At 33.8% G+C, this 5,902-nt stretch overlaps 1 long non-coding RNA gene across 1 annotated transcript; it reads left to right on the forward strand.

The window, feature by feature from the left end:
* The first annotated feature begins 3,931 nt into the window (after positions 1–3,931).
* LOC103328650 (uncharacterized) lies at positions 3,932–5,070 on the forward strand. Its single transcript, XR_016126344.1, has 3 exons — positions 3,932–4,042; positions 4,303–4,489; positions 4,678–5,070. It is a non-coding gene; the product is annotated as an uncharacterized LOC103328650 (long non-coding RNA).
* The last annotated feature ends 832 nt before the right edge of the window (positions 5,071–5,902 follow it).

Here is a 5,902-nt window from a genome sequence, read left to right on the forward strand (position 1 = left end):
AGGCGGGTAGGCGCTAATCTCTGGGGTTGGTTCTGAGGTCCGGGTGGATATAGTGATGGGTTGGCTCAGAGAGAGAGAGAGATATATATATATATATATAATAGGGGATTTAAATTTTTTTTTTAACTTCTAATTTTATAATTTTTTAAAGAATTTTTATTTTTTATACATCAGCATAAAAGTGGATACCACACTTGTCATGTCATCAAGTTAACAGAAAATCTAACGGCGAAGTTGATGGAGGGCATAATTTGGTCAAATTTAAAAATGTTAGGTATTAAATTGATGAAATTGAAACCTCATGGCCCATTTTAATACGGCATCTAAACCACAATGGGATAAAATATCGTTAGTCCAGGAAAAAAAAAAAGGTGTATGGGTTTTTACCCAAGAAGAAAGGTATATGGGCTTTTGCCAAAAAAAGAAAGAAAGGTAAGGGTATATGGGCTTTGAAGTTGGGTTTAGGGGAGTTAGGTTGTATGAGATATTGAAAACATATTATATATATATATATATATATATATATATATCGGTTTGGTTTGGTGAGGGCTGAATTTTTGAGACACAAAATCAAAATTGAAACCATGTTGAATAGGTCTGATTCGATTTTTTACTTACGTTAATTTTTTAGTCAGCCTGATTTTGATCGATCCAATCTGGTTCAATTCGATTTTTCGATCTCAATGCCCACCCCTACTACTCACCTATATAGCCAAAACTTAATAAGTTTTTTTTTTTAAAAAAAAAAATCGCAAAATTATGTAGGACCGAACCAAGAGCAAAGTCGTGTGTTAAAATCATCCCAAGAGATTTCTTCTATCTCTTATGCAGTTGGTACCACATGCCTCTTTAGGCTTGACAGAGCTGAGGACCGGGGCTAGATCTAACCATTGAAAATTTATATTTTTTTGGCAAATGAAAATATATTCAACTGTATGTATATTCAATTGCACATTATAGACTAAATTTAGTGCAAAGTATATAAACTAAATTATTTACAAATCATATTTTTTAAATATAAAACAAACGGTTTGGCCGAGCTAGGACGAACCATACCACATCGAACTAAAACAAGCCAGATTGTGGACTGGGTTTAGGTTTTAAACCCATGATCCAAGTCGTACTGAAGAAAAAAAAAATTTGAGTTGGAGCAGAACAGGCTTTGGCCCATTATCAGCCTGCCATCTTGAGCGGTAGGCCGTGATCCAAATGATGATCCTAAACAAGTCCTATTTTTGCAAGATAATGAGTTTGCCTTGAGACTTTAGGACTCAAAGCTTCTCAAGGCCCATTTTGCTCTAAAATTTGTAGAAATTTGATATATAAAGGGATGTATCAGTTCACATTGGTCATTACTTTAGTTAGTTGCCTAGTCTTTCCTGCAATTTAATTACTCTTTCAATCTCTTAAGCAATATACTTTTTATACAAGTGATATTGAGGGAGGGGGGAATGAAACCTGTGACATCGGTCATTGGGTGCAGAATTAAATGCCTTTAATCACTTAAGTTATAAGCCCCTTATAAGCACTACAGTTAAAATAAAGCAAACTTATACTAATATGAGTTTAGCCAACGCAAACCATCGGTCTTCCAACAACGAGAGACATATATACATATATCTACATGTAATTATATATTAATTACTTTTGTTCACTAGTCTTTGTTAAATTCTTAGTTAATTATCCTCGAATTTGATCATTTATTTGATTTAATGTCTTTTACTTTTTATTTTATGTTTAGAAATGGTGTATCATGAAGCTATCCTCTCCTTGTGAAATATTGACTTCCAACCAAGAAGGAGGTTGTAACAGCATAGACTGCATGCCGCAGTTGATGGGCATTGCAGGGAAGGTGTGCTTAATACGACAATCATATGCCTACTACAAGGATTAGGGAGCCTGGCATGCATAAATTTGGCGGTTCGGTATTTCGTTTTTTCTTTAACTATTTATTTTTTATTTTTTATTTAAAGGTAACACTGTTTTATTAGGAATTAAGTGAAAGATAATAAAATAACAAAATTAGTTAAATACCCATTCCTAGACATAAAACTATAAATAAATCATATACTATTTAATGTATATAAACACACCCAAAATAAACCCAAAAATCAACAGCTATCGATTTTTTCAAGGGAGTTTCACTAAAACACCCAAAATAGAGGTTGAAATTATAAAAAAACTCAAACACTATTTAAACATATAAACACACCCAAAATCCATCATTACACACACTCAAAACTCATTTATAAACACACCCAAAAAGTTGACTTTGTGGTTGATTTTGGGTGTGTTTCTATGTTTAAATAGTGCTTGGGTTTTTTTATAAATACATGTCTAGAATTGGGTTTATTTATAAATTTGTATTTTTTCAATTCAACAGTTATATTGGATTACGGTTTTGTCCTTTTGCAATTTTGAGAAACAGCCGATTAATTTTTTTTTATTTAAATATTTTATTTAATAACAATTATGTTGGAGATTGAAGAGGAATAAGAAGAAGAAGGGCATCGTGACTCGTGGAGCAACTTGTGCGACTCTAGGCTCATCTTCTTCCACCAATCCTTTCAATGCTCTAGGCAACGCTCTTATCGGTTCTTCTTCCAAGACTTAGGTTCGTCATTCTTCCTCATTGCTTCTTTTGCTTTCAATTTCTCTACTCCGTTTCGAATTTTCAATCCTCAAGGGCGTCATTTTCTCAGGCTTTCGTTTGATTCACGAGCAGGACGGTCATGGCCACATTCTGCACCAGATCCGAGAGAAGGCTCACAAGGATGAGCTTAAGAAGAATGAAGAGACCATTTCAAGGTCAGCCGAATCATATTGGTATGATCTGGTTTGATTATCGCCGAAAATCCGAAGCTCGTTGAGTAGTTTCTTTGTGATTTTGTGATTAATTTGAATATGTCTACGGTTCTTTCCCTTAGTTTTGCATTTCGTTTACAAATTGCGATAAATAAATTGATATAAAAAAAATTTGAAAATTACTTGCTTGCTTATTTGTGTTAGTTCTAATATGATTTGTAATGTTGGTACTGTGTTTCTAGTTATTAGCAGAATGGTTGAGCATCTACATAAACATTTATTGTTTGTATGATGTACATGCTAAGCTACTGTTAGTTTGCAATTTTTGTTTCAGTCTTACCACTGATTTTGCTATTACAGAAGGATAATAATGTTGTTTTCTTGTTAAAATTCCTTTTTCAGCGGGTTGAGACCTATAAGTTATCTAGCCTGGTTTTGCTGCTATGTATATATATATATATATATATATATATATATATATTTAATGTGAAAATATATTGAACTTCTACAGTCATTTGGCAATCTGTGAGTCTCTTTGTTAGTTGCTGTTGGTTTTTCTGTTTTTTAAATTTTTACGCAACCGCCCCTGGAACTTTTTCAGAGACGATGTTTACTTTCCCAAGCTGATGATTCTCTGGGCCCCTTTGTATCTACAGTCCTTCTTTGCCATAATCAGAAATTGCATTTTCTAATTCTCTATTTTCTCCGTTTGCATACACTTCGTTTCCCAATTAGCATGAGATATTTTGTGGTTCCTTGGCTATGATGCTTTACCCAATATGTGTGATGGCCTTGCTTGCTTGCGTGCAAATGCATTTTGTCCTGATTTCGGTGCTATTCAAGGAGATGCTAGAAAGATGACATGTTTATCAGAACTTCAAAGTTGGTGTTTCATTAAACACACTGAACTAAAATTAGTCTATTTCTTGTTCCTTGCATCTTGCAAATTTTGCCGTCTTGTTTTGAATGCAAAATGATAACTCTCTAGTTACTAATGCTTTATTGAATCAAGTTCCTGAAAGACATATCAGGTAGTGATATGACTTTGGGTTTCCTATTATGGTTCAGATATATGGTTTTTGCTAAGTTGCTTATTCGGTTTCTAATTTTTATATATACATATATATTTGAATTTCAGGGGTCAATTTGGCTACTGGGCTGTTTGATGAAGTACTGCTCTATGCTACGAAATCGTATGCTGGCTGATCCTTCCTTTCTTTTTAAAGTTGGGACAGAGGTTTGTTTTCGTGATCTTTCTTTTTGGTAAATAATTTTTTTGAGTAATTTGTGTTTCAAGTCAAGGGACTGTAAATCATTGTGCTCGTGAAATATTATTTTTCATTGTAATTGAGTTTGTGGGTCATTGTTTGCATTGGTGATAGTCCTATGAATTCCATTAAACATACCTTGCCTTCAGATTGGACCATTACATTTGATAGTTGTTGATCTTGTTGAATACTAAATAAATTTCTCTTCCTCAACTCTTTTGTAATGCAGATAGTCATAGATTCTTATTGTGCAACATTTGCAGAAGTTCAGAAAAGGGAAAGGATTTTTGGGCTGAGTTTGAGTTGTACGCTGCTGATCTTTTGGTTGGAATAGCTATTGACATTGCTTTGGTTGGCATGTTGGCACCCAATGCTCGAATTTGGAAGGCCATCAGTATCACAAGGATTATTTGGAGGTTAACAACTACATCATTTTATTTGCATAATATATAAGATAAAAGTGTACAACTCACAACCATTCACTTGAAATTTATGATATGCATAATGTGATTTTTACTAGGAAGATGGTTCTATGACATAGTATTAACAATGTACTTCTATGATGTAGTATTAACAGTGTACGTTTTTTTTTTTTTTTTTATAGAGGTATCTTGTTATCACTAGTATTCTTCGCTACTGGGGCTGACAAGACAATGCTGATCAGTGATGCTGGAAAAGTTTATGCCTTTGGAAAGGACTTAAGATGGTTTTAAGACATAGTAATAACAAGATAGTTCTATGACATAGTATAAACAATATACTTTTATGAAATGGTATTAACAATGTTGTTCTATGGAATGGTATTAACAATGTACTTCTATAGAATGATATTAACAATGTACTTCTATGACATGATATTAACACTGTACTTCGGGCTTGTTGGGCTTGTTTTGGGTTTTTTTTGAGTTTTTTTTGTAGTTTGGCTTGTTTTAAGTTAATCAATGGCAGAGGTGAAATTTATAGTAACTTCAACACTCATTTCATATGTAATAAATGGTTTTTGGGTATGTTTCTAAATTGAATTTCATGTAGGCTTTTTTTTTTTTTTAATAATTTCAGCTCCTATTTTGGGTGTATTACTAAAACTCCCATAATAAAATACATGTGGGATCAATTTCGCACTTACATATTTTACTATTTAATGATCTGTATTACATAAGGTTTAATTTGACTAATTGAGTTATGTAGGGATCTTTTTGTTCCAACAGCCTGACGAATGGGCTTGGGCTGTTGTAAGAGGAAGACAAACAAAATTCCCCCAGTGCCTGAGTTCAAGAACCAAGCTCCCAAAAAGAGTTTTGGAAGGTTTGCTGAAACTTTAGAAAAATACTTTTAGGTTCTTTTTACTAATGACCAAATGAACGTGACAAATTGATAAGTGACTTGGCTTGAGGAGTTTGTGCCATAAGAGCTAAGCTTTCACAAGTTTAGCAATTTGAGAGAGAGAAGAAGCATGAACTTCTTACAGAGAGAAAAAGTTCAAGAGGTTAGGAAGATTTCTATCTCAGGAAGAGAGAAAACAATGGAAGTAGAAGATGGAGTGTCTTTAGTAAATTTCCAGTTGCTTGACAAAGCTTGGTCATGCTCTGGATCATGGTTTTTGCTGGGTAGAGAAAGCTCCCTTTTATAGACACTTAGAACCCTAATTCTATAGATCCTCCATTCCCACTTTTCCTTTACTTTTTTCCATTCACTCATTTTTGGTGAAATTTCTTTAACCAGAGCGCATGGGTCACAGACACTTTGGGGTTCCAAGGTTTTTGCATGGCTGGACCTCCCCCATGATGGTGAGGCGCCACTTGCTTTCTTCCTTGCTTCTCAAAATATAG

The sequence above is a fragment of the Prunus mume genome, linkage group LG4 (assembly GCF_029339155.1).
Source record: "Prunus mume cultivar Tortuosa linkage group LG4, ASM2933915v1, whole genome shotgun sequence".
Lineage (NCBI taxonomy): Eukaryota > Viridiplantae > Streptophyta > Magnoliopsida > Rosales > Rosaceae > Prunus > Prunus mume.